Source organism: Pteronotus mesoamericanus, unplaced genomic scaffold (genome assembly GCF_021234165.1).
Source record: "Pteronotus mesoamericanus isolate MK-2021 breed Mesoamerican mustached bat unplaced genomic scaffold, CSHL_Meso_final scaffold_54, whole genome shotgun sequence".
Taxonomy (NCBI): domain Eukaryota; kingdom Metazoa; phylum Chordata; class Mammalia; order Chiroptera; family Mormoopidae; genus Pteronotus; species Pteronotus mesoamericanus.
In genome coordinates this window covers 34,502,176-34,524,769 of record NW_026555321.1, presented here as the reverse complement: position 1 = coordinate 34,524,769, position 22,594 = coordinate 34,502,176, and the positions used below count along the sequence as shown (strand labels likewise).

Sequence of the window (22,594 nt, the reverse complement as noted above, 5' to 3'; positions counted from 1 at the left end):
TTAAGAAGAAATGGTTGTTTTTGTACATTTTGAGTATTTTTATTGCATCACCTGCATTCTTATAGTTTTCTCTCAATAAGACACATTAAAAAGGACGCAGATCATTGAGTATAAGATGAAGGCAAAAGAAAATGAACTAGAAGGTGTACTATTGGCATGTTTTACATTTTTCATAGTTATTAGCTAAGAAAGATATTTGCAGCACCTATTTGTTATATTTTGAATCTATTTTTTACTTAGGCCACTGTGAGACTAAGTAATGATGTTTTTTGAGATATTAAGAATCCTAAGTCATATGTTGTTGCTAAGGAAATATTTCTTGCTTTGATATCTTGTCTTTTCAATATTTTCCTTTCAATTTCTATTGGATATCATTTGATCTTTAAATTAAGTTTACAGTAGCATTTCTATATTATGGGGAATTTGATTTAGTTAGCATAATAAAAATATTCTTAGTGATTAAAAAACATGAAAACTATTTTTAAGATACACTCACAGCTATAAGTCCATGTATAATAGAAGATGCCTTAAAGATATTTCTGAATACAAAAATCTTAATTTTAGTATTTTTAGTATTGGGCCCTCAGTTTTATTTTGACTGACTTTAATTTTATAATGGTTACACTAAATCTAAGATAAAAATAAAAATTCAATAAAGCCCAAACTTTATGAACTGCTTATTTGAGCAAATCAGTACTTATATAAATGAAAACATATATATTATTAATAACTGAATAGTATATTTTAAAAAGTGATGTCATTGTTTTAATTTGTCTTGCTGAGCTTCTTAAGAGAAAGTACCATCTTGCTTCCTTCCTTCTGTTCTTTTTTTAACTTATTCATTGATTATTTAATATGTAAATTTTTATTGATTTATTTATTTCTTTAAAGGCAAACCTTTATTGCTCACCTATTTACAATAGTTATTTACTTGATGTTAAGAACATAATGATGAGCAGGATTAGATTTCTGCTATCAGGTATCCAGTTCATAAGACAATATATAAGTGAGTAGAAAGTATGACAAGAGCCATGATAAAGTACAGTATTGAATCTGCAATAACATTAGGAGAATTGGACTATAGGCAACTCTCAGGTCTTTGCTAAATGCCTTACATACAAAGTAAATGATTTTAAAGCAAATAAAAAACATCAAACACAATTACCATTTAGCTCTTTTGTAGGCCTAAAATTAGGAATTTCAATATTATCAAAATCTCATTGCTTTGGTCTCAGGGGAAAATTATGTCAGGTCTAATATAGATTATCTCTGTAGTTCCTTTTTAACCTTGAAAATTTATAATTCTAGTATACATATGGTGCTAACATTAAATAGAATATAATAAATGCTTTAGTTTTTCAACATAGATACGAAAACATATTACAGGTTTGCACACAGCTGAGATGGTATAAGGGATGTGTTAAGTTTCATCAAATATTCGAGTTATTTGTCAACTAAAGGTGTAAAATCACATTATCTGAAAGCTTTAAATCCTAAGCTTCCCTCTGCTTATTTCAAGTAATAAAAATGTGGGGAGTAGGCAAATTTTGGCATGACCACACAGTATCTCTTCTTACATCAACAATCATCCCAACTGGATAAAAATATCTGTTGTAAAGGATGTTCCTCCTTTTTATCTTTGCACAACTGATTGCGTGAGGAGTGAACATTTGACCAAACCATACTGAGAGATAGCCTCAGTTAGCCCTTGTTTTGACTGTGAGAGTTGGCACCACAGCCACCATGAGGAAGCAGAGGAACTTCTCTGTGGATAGCAGAGTACAACAGATGAATGGAGGTAAGAAGGTAAGAGATCAAGTTGCCCTAAAATTAACCAAAAGTAGGTGAGGAGCAGTTCCCTAAGGTCTTCCTGACTTTTCAGCTTCAGTTCTAAAAGACCCAGCTGAACATTTTTTTCCATGGTTCTCATCAAGGACTTTACACCTATGTGGTGTATGTGTCCATATGTGTTTATCTGTGTCTGTGTGTGTGAGAGAAAGCAAACTTGAATGGTTTATCTGCATTGAAACCAAAAGAACTGCTGTTCTGAAATGCTAATTGAGTTGTGGTTATGGGAGTTTTTCCCCCTCTGCTGGGAGCCAGCTTTACCAAGCACATGCCGTATTTGGACCGTTTCTTCATTTCTAAAAACAGTGGCCCCTGCCCTTACTTATAAAACCTCACCATGAGCTGAGAGTCAGCAAGGGAGACTGGTGATCACAAAGGAACCAGCCTCACCAGTATGAGTGTCTTCCAAGGCCTGAGACACTTTCCTATTAGTCATTGGTGTGCTTGCTTCATTAAAATAAAAGCCAAATTATTGTTTAATTAGAAGGTCAGAAATATATAACATTTTATATCTTCCTTAACCACAAAAGGGCTTACTCATCCTCTAATCTTGTGGGTTAAGTTAAATTTATCTTCACTAGAAAAACTCAGTAAAAGGTAGAATGTTGATCCAGTATATCAGGCCAAGGAGACCTTGGTCTCTGAAGGCAGTATGCTACATTTAAATATGACTTCTTGTGACATTTGGCATATTGGCTTCATCATTTGGTAAGTGCAATTTTCTACTTCTTGGAATTGTGACAACAATTATGTCATCTGATTGTTAAATGAGTGAGCTCTGAAACCAGTCTTTTAAATTCAAATCCCTGCCCCTCTGCTAATTAGCTTTGTGACCTTTGGCAACATGTATGATATACGTGATGACATTTTTCTTTAGCTTGTGCATCTGCAAAATTGAAATAATAATAGTACCTCTTTATAGGCTGTCCTGAGAAGTCAGTATGATAAAAGACATGAAGCTCTGATGCAGAGGCCTGTAGCACCAGGCACGTAGTAAAGAATTCAGAAAAGTGCTTTCAGTAACTACTTATTAGTATAAAGTGCTTTGTAAATTCTACAGCACTGTATACATGTGGTGATATTGAAACAAAGGTTTCTTGTGGCATGAAATGATGCATTTTGAGTTAATTTTTAACGTACATCAATTGACAGCTTGCTAATGGTTTAGTCTGTAATTCCACCTCCTTATAAAAGGACCAGTTAAGTAGAAATAGTCTAGAAATTAGCTTTCTTGTAGGACTGATCAGGTATATGAAAAGCTTTTATCACCATGGCCAGACTTGCAGGTAAGGAGAATGCATTCATTTCTAGGGACTTGGCACCTTTCACGAACACTAATATTTTTCTGAAAAGAGAAAAAGCATCTGTTCTTCTTTGTGCTAGCAGAGATAGTAGAAAATGGTTCTCTTAGGCACCCTCTAATTTACTTAAGCTCTTTTTCCTCTAAGGCCGCTACAAGGGAAGACAATTGGTGAGGTTTTCTGGTTCTGTACATTTGGTTGTTTTCAAAGCAAGTATGAAATATTGGAAATAAAATGGGTTTTAAAGTATGGTTTTTAACAGAGAAGAAGGCAGAAATCCCCAGCTTCAATTTTTTTATTTATTGTTTTATTCTGTCTAAATCTAATTCTGTTCGCAGTACTAAAACAGGTATTTTATGAGTTTGTGATCAAATCGAGACTATTTCATAAAGCCTCCTTTTGTACTTCATACCTCTTCTGTCTTATTAGTGAGTCAAATTTTTAAGAATTGTTAGAAATGGGAGACTTCAATGAAATGTGACTTTTCTCTTCTCTCCTCTTTCTTTAGAAAAATATTTGTGTCATAAATACTGATGGATGTGCTAATGCTTACAAATCTATTTTCAGATCATTTACTGCAGCCAGACATTTTCTTTCTGGAACTTCATGGATTTCCCTTTACTAAAGTTTTCCTAAGAAGCCCAGCGATATTTTTTCACACTTCCTTTAAACTTTGTTACTCAAAATGTGAGCATCTGACCACCAGCAGCTGCATCACCTGGGATATCAGAATCTGGATTTTTAAAATTCATCTACACAATTCCTGGCACAATAAAATTTGAGAAGCACTACATTAAAACACCAGAGTTTCACCTATCCCAGGCTTTCAAAATGTGTCTTTTTAAGCCCGGGTGATGGACTAGACAATTTATTTCCAAAGTTAAATTTGACAATGGGTGTTACAGGAAAAATGATGTATTAGTTTTCTATTTTCTGCTATAACAGCACATTTTATTACCTTAAAATTAGTGCCTTAAAGCTATGCAAAACAAGATGTATTTTTTTTTATAGTACTAAAGGTCCAAAGTCCAAAACAGGTCTCAGTGATCTAAAATTAAGGTGTCTATAAGGCTGCATTGCTTTTGGAGACTCAAAAATTCATCACTTGCATTTTCCAGATTCTAGGAGCTGATCGCATGTCTTGGCCATCCTCCATCTTTAAAACCAGTAGGGTAGCATCTTCATATATCTCTCTGACTCTATTTTGCTTTCCTCTTTCAGTTATAATGACCTTTGTGATAATTATGGGCCCACTAGGTAATCTAGGATAATTTCCCCATCTCAGGGTCAGCTGATTAACCATCTTAATTTCATCTGCAATCTTAATTTTCCCTTGCCACAAAACATAACATAATTAAAATTTCTGGGGGTTAAGGATTGAGCATTTTAGAGGTGTCATTATTCTGCCTACACAAATAGAACATGTAACCCAGTAAACATGGGTGACATTGATCAACATTGATTAAACACAAGTAAGATGTCTTTTCTGTAGAACTTCTCAAAAATTTTAGTATATTAAAGTCACATCGTGAAATACTGAGGGTGAGGTGTATTGTGAAACAATAATCCCCAAATGCACTTGGCCACAGTACTCTTTCATTAACATCTCCCAAAAGAGGGGACCTTGCTTGGGAAATATAGACCAGAGGGAATAAACATTCTCTCTTTCCATCTATCCAAGGATTAACCAATATACCATGGAGCCTTGAGTTTGGAGATTTAGGATTAGATTTTTATTATTGAACCCAATATCAAATACTTTAATTGTAAGCAAATTGCTTTACTCTGCTGTTTCAATTCTTACTGGTTTACTGGGAAACCTATACTCACATCTTGAACCTACCACTTAGTCTTTGTGTGGCCTTGGTTTTAATTTCTCTAATTCCACATTTTTAGTTGTAGGAAATGTTAACATAGGTCCTGTCAGACAACCTGTATTATAAGGCTAATGATGTAGCTGTGTGACCCAGTATTTAACCTCTTTGGGTTTTAGTTTTCACATCTGTTAAATGGAGACAATAGCAGTGTCAACCTCATAAAATTGTGAACTTAAATTAGATAATGAATATAAAATACCTGATGCAAGGCCTGGTATGTACTAAGTACTCAGAAAGTTTTAATGAGAGTTTTTCAGCTATTATTATTATTATTATTAGAAAATATGCATAAACACTAAAGTCCTATGTAAACAAATAAATAGTATAAGAAAGATAAGGCTTGTTTCTCATAGGGCTATTTACTTAATGGATATGAAAGAGTCTTTTGACTCTGAAATATTGAATATTTGATCGTATTTATTGTTAAATGCAAATCAGGGAGAAGAGTTTTGAGGAGAACTTGGCTGAATAAATGAGTTGCATTTAAAGGCTTTGGGGCATTACATAGCAGAAGTAGTTTTATCAAGAGTAGCATTTCCAATAAATAGCTACAGAAATTTAGCCAGCTTTAGCCAAAGCGCTGAAATATTTTTCAAAGTTGTACACATGGATTTTTAGTGGCAGTTAAAAGGTTGATAAAGAAGGATTATTGATACACAAAACTACGTCAGGAGTTTTTAAAATAAAATAATGGTGTTCTTGACCCATTATTTTATTTTAAAATTCTAATAAAACTAACTGTATATGAAAGTTGATCCTAACAATATATTAATCAAACCAATTCAGAAAATTAGATATTACAATTAAAAGTACTGTCTATACCTCTGTAAAATGACAATTCAAATATAACTGGAACTACAATGTTAATATCTTTCCTGAGAAAGGAAAACATAATCAGGAATCTTAGTCTTTGTTGCAGCCTAGTAACTCAATTAAGCTGTGACAGAAAAATGAGCTTTGAAAGAAATTGAGAGAAACACACTAAGTTCCCCAGGTTTAATTAGCTAAGTAGAAATCACAATATTCATAAACACAGATATACCTAGTTACAAAATGCTAATTACCAAAGTACCAGAGTTTTTTGCTTTAGGAGTAAGGAGTGTATGTGTGTGTTGTAAGTGTGATGTGTATATGTGTGGTACGTGTGTGTCATATAGGTATGGTGTGTTCATGGTGCATGTGATATGTAATATATGTATATGTGATATATATGGTATGGTGCATGGGAATATGATGTATGTGCATAAGATTTGCCTTTGGTGTGTGATGTGTGACATGTATGTGTCTTGAGATGTGTGGTTTTGTGTTGTATGCATGTGTGAAGTGTGTGGTGTGTTTATGGAGTGTGTGGTGTGGTATGTGTTTTGTGTGTATGGTGCATGTGTGAATATGTACTTTCTCCTCGATCTGAACACTACTGAAGATGACTGATGCTAAATTAAAAACTATTAGCACTACATTGCATAATTGAAAACATGGCTTATGCCATCTGTTTTGAATAGGGAGATCTAGTTTGGAAAATGTTGGACCAGTGAATTTACAAGTATTGACTTTTGTGCTTTAGTTCAATTTGGATTTAATAAACTCTCAGTGGAACACTGACTAGGAAACCTAGGGCTGACTTTTCGTGCTCTAATTCAAATTTGCTCTAAATCATGGTCCTTGGTATATTCTGGTTGTCATGATGTAGTGGGATACTTGTGTCATGTAATTAGACCTAGTTTTGAAATCAAGCTTAATTTACCTCCTGGCTGGTCTTGGACAATAATTGTTTCACCTTTTGCTTCAGTGCAACAAAACTATTGTTTGCCTTAGGGGCATACTTAACCTGTTTGACATTCAAAGTAAATAATTTTTTAACAACTCCTTCCTCTGCATTACAAAATTAAAAAAGCAGGTGGCAAAAATCTTATTGTATTTCATATATATATTAATGCTTTTAATAAAATTATAAATAAATATACAAATTAAAATTATAATGTAAAATAAAAATACAGTAAGATAAAATTTAAATACATTACCTTTTTCAAAAGGAGGAAAAATATTATACCTTTACATTGATTAGCCTGTTACTGTAACAAGTGATGACATCACAGTTCCTATTTGGAGGCTTTAACTTCTGTGAATTTGTCGACTGTTTTGTAAAACTTGATGTTCTTTGCCTATTCATGTTCGATAAACAAGTTAGCCAGATTTGTTGATCTATATTTGTTCAAAGTTTATCAAAGAACATATTTAATTTATTTTATTTCAAAAGTTTTTTCTCAAGAAACAGTATGTATGCTAATAAGAAACCCCTTAAAGATAAGCAAAAGTTTAACTCAAACTTTGAAATTCTTATTTCTTTTTGTTGTTGTTTTTGTTATTTTTTAAAAATTATTATTCAAGTAAAGTTGTTCCTGCCACCACTTTCCCCTGTCTAGCCCACCCACACCCTCAATCCTACCCGCCTTTGGCTTTGGCCATGGGTCCTTTATACATGTTCCTTGACAACCCTTCCCTTCTTTCCTCCATTTTCCCCCTTCCCCCTCTCCTCTGGTGACTCATAACTTTCAGAAATTGCCATAACATAGATGTCTTTATTTTGGAGGGATTGATTTTTCAAATGTGATATGTATCGTGTGGTACATGTGTATGTGATATATGTGTGTGTGATTTGTCTGTGGTATGTGTGCATCTGTGTGATGTGTGTGGTTATGTGTTGTATGTATATATGTGTGTGGTGTGGTATATATAGTATATATATGTGGTGTGTTTATTGAGTGTGTGGTGTGGTATGTGTTTTATGTGTGTGGTGCATGCACTTTCTCTTCGATCTGATCAAGTGTCTCTACATGTGGAAGTTTCCCTAAAATATCTTTGTTGAAAAACATATTTTAAATGTCTATTATATAATTTGTAACATTTACAATAGCCAGTGGAAGTTATTGTAAATGTAGTCCTTAAATAAAAGAATAGGCAATATTATAGGAGTAGGATGCATGAAGTATGCTTGGCATGAACTTGAATGATTCCTGTTATGAGCTTACACTTGAAATGAATGTATGTAACTGAATCTGCATGTGTCAGAGGCTGACTGCATTATTTGGGATTCTGTGGGTTCATTTCCCTGTAGATTACAACATTGGTTAAAGGATAAGGGATAGAATAATCTTAAAGTTTATGTGTATGTGTGTGTGTGTACACTAAAACTCAAGAGTAATTACAACAATTGTTTAGAACTTAGACCAGGGGTCAGTAAACTTTAACCTTCAGGCCAAATTTGTCCAGCTTCCTATATTTATAAATAATTTTTTACATATTGTCCAGGGAATTTGGCTGCTTTCATGCTGCAGCATAGTTGAGTAGCTGCAACAGAAACCATTTGGCTTGCAATGTCTAAAATATTTATTATCTGGCCCTGACTGACATGGCTTAGTTGGTTGTATGTCATCTCACAAAACAAAAGGTCTCCAGGTCGATTCTCAGTCAGGGCAAATGCCTAGGTTGCAGGTTCAGTCCCTGGTTGGGACACTTGTGAGAGGCAACTAATGGATGTTTCTCTCTCACTTTAATGTTTCTCTCCCTCTTCCGCCTTCCCTTCCCCTTTCTCTAAAAAAATTTAAAAAATTAAAATCGGTCAATAAATCAATAAAATATTTATTATCTTGCCCTTTACATAAAAAGCTTACCAACTTTTGACTTAGATCAACAAAAATTGTTGGAGGAAGGATATTTTTTATCTGCCATTGTTTGGAGTTACTATCATATGGTTATGATGAAAAACAGATGATTTTTGTTTCTTTTTATAACTCCTTACAGACAGTGCACCTCTTATTGCCTGACTATTCCTGCCACCCCCGTCTCAGTTTGCCTCTGAGTCAGCCCGTAGTTTTTTTGTGATTTTATTGAATGAAGATCATGTGTGAACAGCAAATGGGGTCTAATGCACAGTAAATCTTCCATGATTATTAGTGTGCTTTCCCTTCCAAGAGTACAAAACCATAAATTATAAGGGAAGGTGGTTCAAAAATGTGCAGACAGTAGAAAAATTGGGGGTAAAATGTTGTATGGCATTATGTGTCTGTACTCACTCACAACAGCATTGTAAACTCCTACCCAAGAAGGCCCAGCTGAACTCAGTGTATACTAGGACCTGCTGAAATTTCAAATGTATTTACTTTCTAAATAGTACTTTGCTTTTTTTGTTTTGTTTTGTTTTATTGCAGTGTGATGTCAATTTCATATTGATAGGACAGCTCTAACTGTTGCCTGAGATGAAAAGGGGGTTCTTGATTTTCTGTGCATGATACCCTTATTACTTACCATCTTTCCTAATGGAATTGTCTTCTTTACACTTATCTGTTGGAGCAATTCCTGAAACCTAAGGATTATTTTAGTGTGGATACAGCCTTTGGAGCCTGAGCCCATATAGCATCCTTATAAGGAAATGTGGGATGAATCCATGCCATGTATCAACATGGATGATCATGTGCATTCCTTTGGTCCTTTAACTCACAACATTGTCAAAAAAGTTCCAACTAGGTCTGATCCCAATTTCTAATTAAGGTATTCGAATGAAAATAATGTGTGCCTTTTCCTCTACCGGAGCACATTTGCCAGAGCTAGCATAGTTCTCAGAGCTCATGTAATCACAAATGTGATTGCTTGACTCTTTCGGGAACCGTCCCTCCTGGTTTTAGGAACTGTAGCCTCACTGACAGGTGAGAGGGCCCCAAGGCTGGAGCTAAGCAAGGAGGCCTTGGGAAAACAGGCCACTGAGGAGACAAAACCTGTCCCCCTGGCAGAGGTGCAGCCCCTGCCTCCCTCACATCACCCTGCTTGGCCCTGAAGGATGGCTGGTTAGTCAATGATCGGTAAGACCCCTCGATGGCAGGAGCAACCTAAGATAAGCACAGTTACATGGGGCCATCAGGGAAGGACTTGGAGGACACAGAGAAAGGGCAAAAGACCCTCACACCTCAGTTTTGATATGGCTGGAGTCCTCATTCTATCTGAAAGAAGTCTCCTTATCTCTTGGCTGCTCTGCTCCGCCCATCTGGTTCAGGCTTGAAACAATACTAGAGGTGGCCCTAAACTGGATCAGGTGGTTCCTAGAAGAAATCAGGCCTAGAAGTAAATTCTTTGAAGCGTGCTTTGTTTTTCCCTCAAAGCTATGATAACTGGCTCATGCTGGGAAGGAAATTTACATTATTCATAGACCCTGATCCTAAACCATTTGGCACTCTTATGTTTACTCATTTAGACCCATGCAAATCAGTGTGTTCCTGCCCTTTGTCTTCTTCAAAACGTCAGCTATTCTGTGTACACATTAGCATATTGATGTAATGAGATTACCTGTACATTCCTACTACCTAGCCCCACTGATAACCCTTTAAATAAAAGCCATTGTGCACAGGTTCTCAGGGCATTCTCCACTAGAGGGAATAGCTGCACCCTTTCCCTGGCAGACTGAGAAAGTGTCTGGAATGGTTTATTTTTTATTTCCCCACCCATGACGACCCAGAGCGGCTCTGAGGGACAGGGTCTGCTTCTACCTCATGACTCAACCTAAGTTAAAACCCATATTCATTGTTACAAGATTATATGTGTTTTCTTAATATTTTGAATTAAACATTTAGCATCCAGTTGATTGGACTGTATTTTGTGTAATCACATTTCAAAATGTAATGTGGCAGTTTTCAGGACAATTGGTAAATCTGAAGTTACTGTCATTGCTGACCTACTATACTCTGGGTAGAAGTATGTGATGTCTACAAATGTTTGTTCAATCACATTCTTTCCTTGTGGGTATTGCTCTGATACTAACCTGGAACTCAGTTTATCAGAAGCAATTGATTTGCAGGCCCAGCTGCTTCAAAAACCTTGGTTTTGTTTCATTTACTTAATTTAAATAACCCTTAAAGTATGAATTTTCATAAAGATGAAAATTATGCCTTATGCTGTCTTATTCTGAGTGTATAATGTGTGTGTGTGATCCAAAACATAAAGCTTTAAAAACTGGTTCTTTTTCATATAATCACTCAATTACATCTCTTTCCACGATTTGAGGATATCTGTGTACATGTCTCTTCCTCTTTTTCAAGACTTGCAAATATTGAGGTCATTAAAGGTGTGATTTTCTTTATTTTTTAGTATACTCTGTGTTTGAGGATAAAAACTTTTATTTATATCATGGAATCATAAGAAGATATCACAAAAGACAAGTACGTTTTAAAATATGCTGAGAAAAAAAAAGATCATTTTGATTTCATACTAACATTTAACATTTGTGGACAGAGGGCTTGCACTCCCTTTAGACCAACAAGGTTCATGCTGTGAAAGGATGTGAGTGGTTTGATTTTCAGAATAATCATATTAATAAGCCCTTCTCTCTTTTGTAAATGATACACTAACCTGACTGGGGAGGTTTTATGTGGTAAGTTCTTAAAACACTTAAGTGACTTAAGAAACTCAGAAAGTAGCTCAATTTGTGACTTGACTTCTTGCAGGAATTCTCTACAGAAAACAAAGAGATTGAGCAACGCTTCTCTCCTGGCAGACCAGTAAATTGGAAGATGAGGGAATCTATTTCAAACATCTGGTTCTACCCAAGACCCTTGGAAAACTCAGGGAACTCTTTTCTACTCACTGTTAACAGTTTAGTCAACCTTCTGAGACTTGGGAAGCAACTATGCAAAGCCATCCACTGTAGTCACAAACATGAAGATTATGATGTTAACCACAATCTTCATTTACCTACTGTGCTTAAAGAATCATTGCTAGCACAAAGCCTTAACTACTATACTCCTCAGTGAGGAAGGGGACAGATGTTGGCTAAGCTTGTGAAAAATGGTGAGGGTGACATGTATCTAAAACAATTCAATGCAGGATTCATTTGGTTCCACTTCTTAGCTTTGGGTTTCTTTCACAATGATAAACACTTAAAGAGTTTGATAACCTAGATGGCCACTGGAATTGCATGCATTGCATGTATTTTGTTATATTGATTCATTGAGAGGAATGTGATGTAGGAGAGAGTAAGGGGTGGAATGTGGGGGAAATCTTATCAAAGTTTCTAACACCTGGTAGGGAAATAGCTCTGGAGCTCTGGTCTCAGTTTTTATCCTGGCACTGTCTTTATCTATATAGTGTTAGATAAATCAACTTGATTTCCAAGCTCCTGTCCCCTCAATTATAAAACAGATAAGTATCCCTACCTATCCCCACCTCTTATAGTACTTAGTAGTATTCAAATAAAAAGAGATGAATTTAAAAAAGTTTTGGACTAATAAAATGAGTCATTATGGGGGAAAGATATGGCTTTAGAAAAAGAACTAGTAAACAACATAATTCACTTATTAATTTACTCAGCAAAAATGATAGCATGGAAACAATTTTTAAAATTACTGTAGCATAGTACTGTAGGAAATGAACACACAGGTTACTGGAGAATTTACAAAGGTAAGAGCACATCTATAGAAACACTGCCCTATCCTGGCTGGTGTGGCTCAGTGGACTGAGTGCCGGCCTGCAAAACAAAGGGTCACCAGTTTGATTCCCAGTCAGGGCACATGCTTGGGTTGCAGGCCAGGTCCCCAGTAGGGGGGCATGAGAGAGGCAACCACACATTGATGTATCTCTCCTTCTCTTTCTCCTTCCCTTCCTTTCTCTCTAAAAATAAATAAATAAAATCTTTAAAAAAAAAAGAAAGAAAGAAACACTGCCCTAGAAATGTAATAGAATAGTATATAAATAGCTGCCCTGAACTCCCACTAAATTTGAATTCTCTGGGTAGATTCCCACATAGACATGGAATCCCATTATCCCTTAATTTTCAAGATTTAAAATGATTCATAAACTCGTTCTGCTCCACTTCCCTCACACACATCCAAGTGAGAGCTGACTAAATGCAGACAGTAGTTTGGAAATATAAGCCATGTTTTAGACTACTGAGTTAACCTCCTTTTTATTGTCCAGGGATGCATAGGCGGACATCCTTCAGAGTTGCTGTTTGGAGACAAGTGACAATTGATTCTGATGGCTGAGGCTGCTCAAGGGAATACAGTGACTGTAAAAAAATCAGCCAATTTCTTAGTTCTTGTTCAGGGAAAGGAACAGCTTGCCTTCCAAAGGCTTCCTGAATCAGAGCACATTCTTGATTAACCCTCTCATGACCTGCAAAATCATCTATTGAGAAGAACTTCATGTTCTGTATCAGGATTTTGGTAGTAAGCTAAATTCAGAACATTCGCAGAGGCCATCCCAGATTTGAAAGAGAATTGAAAAGAAGCAAGCCTTATCCATATATATTCCCACAAGGATGAGTTGGACATTCATCTTTTGTGTTGATTTCTATATCCTTAGCAACTTGAGGCATGACAGATGCTTAGCCAATATTTTTTGAATGAATGCATGTATCTAAAAATGGGAAAGAAAATAACTATAGTGTAACATCATCAACTGAAAGATGACCAACTTAGGAATCAGAAAAGCTTAATGTCAGAGAATTATGAAAAATAAAATAATTAACTTATTAATTTATTCAGGGAAAATAATAGTATGGAAACAATTTTTAAAATTACTATAGCATAGTACTGTAGGAAGTACACAGAGAGTAGCACACAGAGTTCTGATGCTAACATTGGTCAGTCTCCTTTCCTTTCCAAAGAATTCTCACCGTCTTTAAAATGGGAGGGCTATACTGTTATTTCAGTTTTTAGGTTCTACCATAAGTCATCTAGCATATGCATGGTTCTGTTTAAGATTGCTTTAAGGGCAATCTCTCCCTCTGGGGAACCTTCCCACGCCTTTCTCATCCCTCACTTCTGTCCCAGGCATCTCACCTTTGCCTTTCTCTCTCCTGAACTTCAAGCACCTTCCTTCTGCCTCTGCAACTTGTTTCCTGAACCTACGCAGCCCAGCTGGCTCACTTCTACTATCTCAGTAACCTTCTAAAAAATTTTTCTCTCATTAAAAAAATAGCTATAAAAAAAAAAGCCTTACTGTTTCCCAAAGTATGATGTAAATTTTTCTCAGGCAAAATTATGCCACTGAAATTCCTGAACATTTTAAACTTAGACTTGCTGTCCAATCTTTCTTGCCTGAAAGATATTATAGATTGGCCTCTTGTTAGCATGGGCAGAGAGTGCAGAAGCTCTGCTCTCAATGATAGACGTGGTCCCACTGGCACAGCGTAAGGAGAGAGTATCTCACCCAAGCTTAAAGTTTCTTGTAATTTGTCTTACAAAGCCTTGTGCAATTCAACCCCAACCCTACCAGTCTAACTACTACATTTTATTATATTTTTGTGGGCAAACTCCTCTCTTCATGCTCCCCAAAGCATTATTTATATGCTGGTTGCTAAGCATTTTCTTGAGTTGTTTGTTCACCTGCTCTTGCATCCTGTCTTTCTCCCTTCCTTCTTCTCCCTTGTCAGTCCAGAAAGAGACATGGAATATGTCAAAGATTATGCAGAGTTAGTGACTAAGGAAAATCAAAAGCCCTGAACTGCTAACTCCCAGGCTTCCAACAACAAATGTGTTCCCCATGTTCCTCCACCCCTGGGTGTTATTTCCAATTTACACATGATTGCATACTCTTTTCCACTCTGTCTCCTTCTCCCTGTGAGCTCTCTAGTCCATACATCCATGCAGGTGCTGGTATGTCTCTTTTCCCCAGCATCCATATGGCAAGGATAAGTCTTGGTCTTTCCTCTGCTTTTCTTGAAATTCTTTCACTCTTAGGACTTTTCTCCCCTTCTGTAACCAGGCTAGAAATTCTTTGAAGGCAAGGATAAAGTAGGAGTGTGTTCAAATGCAAATAAAAGAACACTGACTGCTTATCCTTTAAATAAAGAGGTAGTTTGTTTTTCCAAATTTCAGGAAGTCCATAGGTAAGTTGTTGCCGGAGTATTTTCTCTGTTCAGTTTTACATGGCTCCAGGGAATCTGATTCTTTCTATCTTTCTGTCTTACCATTTTAATGTGTTGGTTTTTATCACTTTGCTTGTGGTCCAGTGGTGGCAAGAGGACAATAAGAACTCCAGACATAATATCCACAAGGCTAGAGGAAGAACCAGGTCAGTCTGTCTCTCTCTCTCCAGAACAGTGTCCCCACCCCCAGAACTGTCCCCAGAAAAATGCCTGCCTGTTTCATTGTTAACATGGTCATTTCTACTTTGAAAGAGGTTGGGAGATTAGGGAACAAAATTGATCCCTTTATCTATGATGGTTAATAGGTTATTGTTTTTGACTGGACTTCTCACCACTGTTAGCATAACCAGCAATCTATCAGCAAAAAAATAAGGGGGAATGGAAACTTGAACAATCATATCCAAAATGACCTTTCCAGTTGGGCCTGTCTCTGTTCTCCATTAAGTATCCTCCTATGAGCACCCTCCACAGAATTGAACTGGCCCACATGAGAGTGAATACCTTGCATAAAACCTTTGGTGATTTCTCTAATAAGATGTGTTAAGTCCATCAATTTTTGCTTGAATAACATTTGTCCTACTCTTCTCTCTATTTGTAAGGTATATGAAGACAAAAGTGCTGTCTTACCTCTGTCATTAAATTTATGATTTTGGATGAGTTACTTGACTTCACAAAAATTCCATTTCCTCCTGTCCAAATGAGAATGTTTGCAAACCTAGATCATAGGGTCATGGGGTTGTATGACCACAGATTATGTCAATGATACAAAGCACTTAGAATGGTATGTAACACATAGACAAACTCAATGATCACCAGTCCCTTTGCTATGATTAATACTACTTCTGTTAAACTCTCTGGCCCTCATTTTCCCCATTGGTACTGGGGAATTAAACAAGGTTATTTTTAAGGCTTCCTTCTACTGCTTTCACATATTATTCTTTAAAAAATTCTAGAGAACATTTCACATAATCGAGTCTCAATAAATACTATTTGTGAAATTGAATTGGCTTGTCTAAATGATAAACCAAATAATCAGTAGAACTGTATTGTGTATAAACTCTGACAGAATTGAGTTTCAAACTTTAAATGGTTTCCTATTTCGTCTGCTTATTGGGTGGAAACAAATTCATAATCATTTGAGAGAGAAAAGAATTTTTAAAGGAAACAATCTGTGGTTCGACTCCTGAGGTTCTTCTTGCTGTTACAGATTGCTAGCTACAACAGGCAGACAGAAAACGGACCAGTTTTCAGCTCCAAATTGAAGAGCAAATTGATTTCTGGGACTCGGAAATTCTTTCCATCATCTCAAAGGCTTGTATACACTCAAGCCACTGACAGCGGGCTTTCTCAGTCAAAGTTGACATGTCATGAATGGAGTTGTCCTGTCTGTGACATTCCTCTTTATTTGCAGCACTTATAATGATACTGTCCAATTTTTCCTATATGTTTGCTCCCCACAGAAGTGTGAATTAATTTGCCAATTGCAATGCCAACTGGCACTGTCAAACTCCATCTAGTTTTCATGTGCAAATAAAACGCCACTCAAAAGTTATATTCTTAAGCCCTTGATGTTAAACCGATGTCTTCTCAATACAGGCTGTGCATATATTGTTGTGACCAGGTAATGTGAAAGATGTAACAGCAGGAAGTTGAATCCACTGTAGGGGACTGAGGTGGAACACAATCAATCCACAAAGAGAAAGTTTACATTCAATAAAGCAGCAGATTGGGATGAAAATATGGTTACAGGTCAGAGGAGAATGTGGTGTGCTGAGTTATCACCATTGAGAAAGAGGCCAGCTGATACCCAAATACCAGGTGTTTTGTGTGCATGTGTGTTCATATATGTGAATCACTTCATTCTTTGCTGGAAGACAAACAAGACCTGCATTATCTTCTCACGAAAATTTACTTGTCATTACATGCTTGGTCTGAATTGAACGCTTGAGTTGAAGTCATCTATATACAATATCCATAAATGTTTAAGCCTGCTGCATGCTCTTATGGATCTGAAGCAAATAAAATGACTATTTTTCCAGCAGGTACCACTCAAGCCCTCAAAGAGCAGGCGATCAAAACGGCATGTTTTCTTCCTCATTCTCTGTTTTCCAATCTTTATTACATGTTAGCTTTATGAACATGTTCTTCTCCATTACCATGTTAATAGCCAGTTTCTCTCTTCTGTTGAGTTGTTTGATTTCACTCAGCTATGGACAGTTCTCTATAAGAGGGGGTGAGCCTCTCAATCCTGTGATCTCAGAACTCTGTGCATCAGTTTCCCCCAGTGCACACTGGGTGTGCCCTAAATTTGAGAATGTAGACTGCCCCTCCACTAATCATATTGCCAAATGGAGTTTTCTCTAATTCATTTAATCACTCAGCTGTAATTGAATCCTGATTGGAAGCTGGGTGGGTTTCTATCCAGAATTATTTCCCTTTTTCAGCTCAGAGGGTGGTAAAGTTATCATTTCTTCTCTCAGCAGGCCTAGGACGGTCTTCACTTGGTTTTGTCTTCCCTGCTCTGTGATATTTTCCAGACTTGGAGGAGTTATAGCATGAAGACTGTAGTCATCATTATCCTGGGGTATTTCTTCAGGTGCCCTCTCTCTGCATCATCATGTACACCTTCTAGCAAAGCATACGATCCATCCTAAGAGATCCCTAAAAATGTTTGACTAAACTATGCATACATGAATCCTATTTTTACCTAAACTGGTTACAAACAGTTTGAGAGTCCAAGCAAATGACCCTCCAAATCTTCTCCCCAAGCTACTTGTAGAGGTAGCACCTAGAGCAGTGGTATCAAATATGGTCCTCAGACTGACAGCATCAGCATCACCTGAGAGTCTGTTAGAAATGCAAATTTAGAAGCTTCACTCAAAACTCACTGAATGAGAATCTCTTAACATGGGACCAGAAATAGGTGTTTTAACAAGTCCTCCAGGTGAAATATGCATGATAAGCACTGACCTAAATCTTTTGTTAAAAGCTCAGATTCCTGGGCCTGATCTTCTACTTAGTAAATAAGAACCTTATTGAGGTAAGACCTAGACAGGTAGATAGGTAAATTAGATAGATGGGTAGGTAGGTAGGTAGATGTGTACATATGTGTGTATTCATAAATGCAAATTTTTATTTTGAAATAATTTTAGATTTATAGATGAATTGTAAAAAAATAGAATTCCCATATACTCCTCTCCTAGTTTTAAGTTACAAATATAAATACCTTAAATAAGCAATGTACACTTATCAAACTGAAAAATTAACAATGAAAAAAGACTATTAAGTAAACTACAGAATTTATTTGTATTTCAACAGTTTTTATGCAAATGTTCTTTTTTTTCAAATGTCCCAAGATTCAATTCAGTTTTTAGTATCTTAGTCTTTTATTTAATGATCTTGAGAGTTTTGAGAATCACAAGTCATGCATTTCCTTAGAATGTCCCTCAATTTGGATTTTTCTAATATTTTCTCATGATTAGATGAGGGTTATGAATTTGGGGGAAATAAAACACAAATGGGGTACCCTTATCATCATATCATATGATGGGACTCATAAAATCAACATGACTTACCATTAGTGATCTTAACTCAGTGATTCAGTTAAAGTAGTGTCTGCCAGATCTCTCCACTGTTAAGTTACTCTTTCTTTTTAATATATCCTTTTGAAGTAAGTCACTATGTCTAGCCTAGACCAAGGGGAGGGGAATTAATCCCTATCTCTTCAAAGGAAGAGTTATCAAAGAAATTGTAGGCATATGTTAAAACCACCAGAATAACTAGTAAACATTTTGGGGAAGATAAATGTTCAGTATTTCCTGACAGTTTCCCATAGTAATATCAGCGTTCACCAGTGGATCTTGTGTGCAGCAATTATCATAATGTTCTAATGGTGATATGCCATTTTCCTCTTTCCTTCTACATTTATTATTTGGAATTTTTCTGAAAGTTACATTCTTTCCTTCTCTGTTATTTGTTTACTCATTTAGGTATATCAGTATGGATTCATAAGTGTATGTTGTATTCTTTGAATAATCATTCAATACCATGGTTATTTAATTTGTTGTTCATATTGTCTGAGCTTTGTTCATTGGATACTCTTTTGGGTGGTTCCTCTGACCTTTGGCATACTCAATGTACTGTGTGTGTGTGTGTGTGTGTGTGTGTGTGTGTGTGTGTGTGTGTGTGTACTTCTTGCTTCCTGACACTGAAGTCTCATCTTGTGTGTGCCCTGTCCCAGCCTTAAGATAAGCCATTTCTTTAAAGGGATCTGTTGGGGTTTTTTTGTTTGTTTTTGTTTTTTTGTTATTGATTGAAAGATGATATTTCAAAACCAACATCCACATCCAGGTACTAGGTGTGTTGGGTTCTATGAGGTGTCATTCTTTCTAGACTTTCTCAGTGGATAGTGCTGAGTTATGTCCATATCTATACTAGCTCTTGTGTGCAAGTTTTCTCTCTCTTTCTCTCTCAAACATGAGTTTACACTGATATTTCTGACTCTAGAATCACATGGTTCATCCTAGCCTTATTCTTTTGCTTATGTATAATTCTTTCTCTAACAGCGAGAAATCTGGCTCTCATTATCTACAACTTATTTACTGTTTTGTTCAAATACGGAAGGAAAATGTAGAAATGCTAAATCATATCCCTGTGAAAAATTTATAAATCAAAGAGCTATTTTATGTACACTGTTTTTTGTCTTTAGTCTTGCTTCAAGTTTCAAGTCAAACATTATTTTTTCAAGTTATTAAGGTCAACTCCTTTATTACTCATGTCCTTCAGTGAAATTTCCTCATACATTTGTGATACAGTTAGGTTTTATTTGTCACAGTCTGCATTCCAATCTAGGATCCTTTGATATGCTGATTGATTTCTCTTAAATTTGCAAACAGTAAAGCTGAATTATTGTGGTGTATTCTTAAGGTCTTAATAAGCATATGGATTCATGTGTCTACTATCACAGTATCATACAGAACATTTCCATAACCCAGAATTCCCTTGTGTGGTCCCCTTTAGTCAATCCCTCCTTTCTCCCCCAACCCCTGGCATCCATTTATTTACTTTCTACAGCTATGGTTTTGTTTTTGTTTATGTTTTTTTCAGAATGTCATATAAATAGAATACTACAATATGCAGTCTTTTTTATTTGATTTATTTCATTTGGCAAAATGTATTTAACATTTACTCATGTTATTCTATCAATCAGTAGTTCCTTTTGCTGCTGTGTCTTTTGTCGTTTGGATGTACCATCATTTGTTTATCCATTCACCTGTTGACAGATGTTTTAGGTGTTTCCAGTTTGAATGATTATGAATAAAGTTGCTATAAACACTTGTATAAAAATAAATTTTCAATGAACTTAGATAAATACCTAGAATCAGAGTTTCTGCTTGGTATGTTAATTCTATATTTAACATTTTTGGAATGCCAAAGTTTTTTCCAAGGTGGCTGTACTACTATGCATTCCCAACAGCAATGAACAAGCATTTCTATTTGTCTGCATCTTACCCAGTGTTTGGTATTGTTAGCTTCAAAAAAAATCAAAATGCTATTTTAACAAGTATATAGTGATTTATCATTGTGTTTTAATTAACATTTCCTTAATGACTGATAGTGAGCATCTTTTATGTTTACTTGCCATCTCTCTATCTTTTTTTATGTGTCTATTCAGGTGTTCTGCCCATTTTCATGTTTTTTTTTTCTTTTTTCTTTTATTGCGGAGTTAAAGAGTTCTTTATCTATTATGGATACAAGTCATTCATTAGATATATAATCCTCCCCACTGCCTGCCAAGCCTCTGGCTTGTGTTTTTATTTTCTTAATGCTATTTTTCTAGTAGAACAGACATTTTAAATTTTTATAAAATCCAATTTATAATTTTTTTATTTATGGATTATGCTTTTGTTGTCATATCCAAAAATTCATTGCCAAACCTAAAATTATACAGATTTTCCACTTCTAAAAGTTTTTTAGTTTCAGACTTTACACCTAGGTCTATCATCTATTTGGAGTTAATTTTTGGATATAGTGTGAGGTATATGTCAAGATTCATTATTTCTGCTTATGGATCTCCAATTGTTTCAGCATCATTTGTGGAAAAGACTGCCCTTTCTCCATTGATTGCATTTACACCTTTGACAACACTCAGTTGGCTTCATTTATGTTGGTCTAATTCTAATCCTCTTTTCTGTTCCACTGATCTATAAGTATCCATCATTTTACAAATCCCATACTGCCTTGATTATGGTAACTTGATAGTAAGTTTTATACTTGGGATGAATTCTCCAGTTTTATTTTTCTTTTTCAGAGCTATTTCTATTATTCTGGTTTCTTTTGTTTTTCTGCATAAGTGTTAGAATTAACTGTTGATATATTTTTAAAAACTTGAAATTTTGATTGGGATTGCATTGAATCTATACATAAAATGGAATTTATTTAAATTATTTTTTAAAATTTTGTTTGACCATATTTTAAAGTTTTCAACATACAGATCCTAGACATATTTTGTTAGACTTATAAATAGGCACCGCATTTTGGGTAACATTGTTATTGACATTGTTTTTAGTTTAAAATTCCAATCGTTCATGTTGATATTTAGATATATGATTGTCTTTTATATTTTGAAATCCCACAGCTTTTCTTAACTCACTTTTTATTTCTAAGAGATTTGGGGCAGTTTCTTGAGGGGGATTGCTGTGCATACAATCCTGTCATGTGCAAGTGGAGACACTTACATTTTTTTATTCTGCAATCTGTATGCTTTTTGTTTCTTTTCTCTCCCCAACCCTCTAACAAGAATGTCTAGTGAAATGCTTAATAGGAATGATAAAAAGAAAATTTTGGTTTGTGACATCTCACTATTATGTTGTTTGTTGTAATGTTTTTATCGATGCCTATTATTAGGCTAAGAAATTTCTCCTCTAATCCAAATTTACAGTTTTTATCATAATGTATGTTGAATTTTGTTAAGTACCCTTTTTGCATGTATTGAGGTGATTATGTATTTTTTAAATTTAATCTGATTATATACAAATTATGATTGATTTTTGAATAATGAACCAGACTTGTGTTCCTTGGATGAAATCCACTTGTTTATGGTGCATTATCCTTCTTTATATATTGTATTTGTTTTGGTGATTTTGCAGGGTATTTTTGCAAGTATGGTCATAAATAATATTTCTTTATATATTTTGTAATATCTTTATCTGACTTGGGTATTAGAGTAATACATAGACCTTATGAAATGAATTATTTTTTTCTCCTTTTCTATTCTGGAAGAGATTGTGGTGATTATATTTTATTTATTAACTGTTTGGTGGAATTCATCAGTGAAAACATCTGAGCCTGAATATTTTATTTATGAAAGTTTTTTTAAACTGAGAATTTAGTAGTTTAATATATATAAAATTTTAGTTTATTCTTTATTCAGTTTTGGTAGTTGGTGACTTTCAAGGAATTCTTCCATTTCATTTAAGTCACTGAATTTATTAGCATAAAGTTATTTATAGCATTTTTTTCTTATTTCTTGAAACAGAAGCTTAAGTTGCTTAGTAAATGGCAGCATATTTCCCTGTCTTGAAATTCTTGTTGTCAATTAATAGTATAACAGCTCTGAGAAATTTAGAGTAAACTAATTTTTTAATCCCCTTATC

At 35.2% G+C, this 22,594-nt stretch overlaps 1 protein-coding gene across 1 annotated transcript in view; it reads left to right on the top strand.

Annotated features, from left to right (window-relative positions):
• Window positions 1–22,594, top strand: part of GRM7 (glutamate metabotropic receptor 7) — an 858,034-nt gene that overhangs the window by 400,264 nt on the left and 435,176 nt on the right. The gene's annotated exons all lie outside the window — the stretch shown is intronic.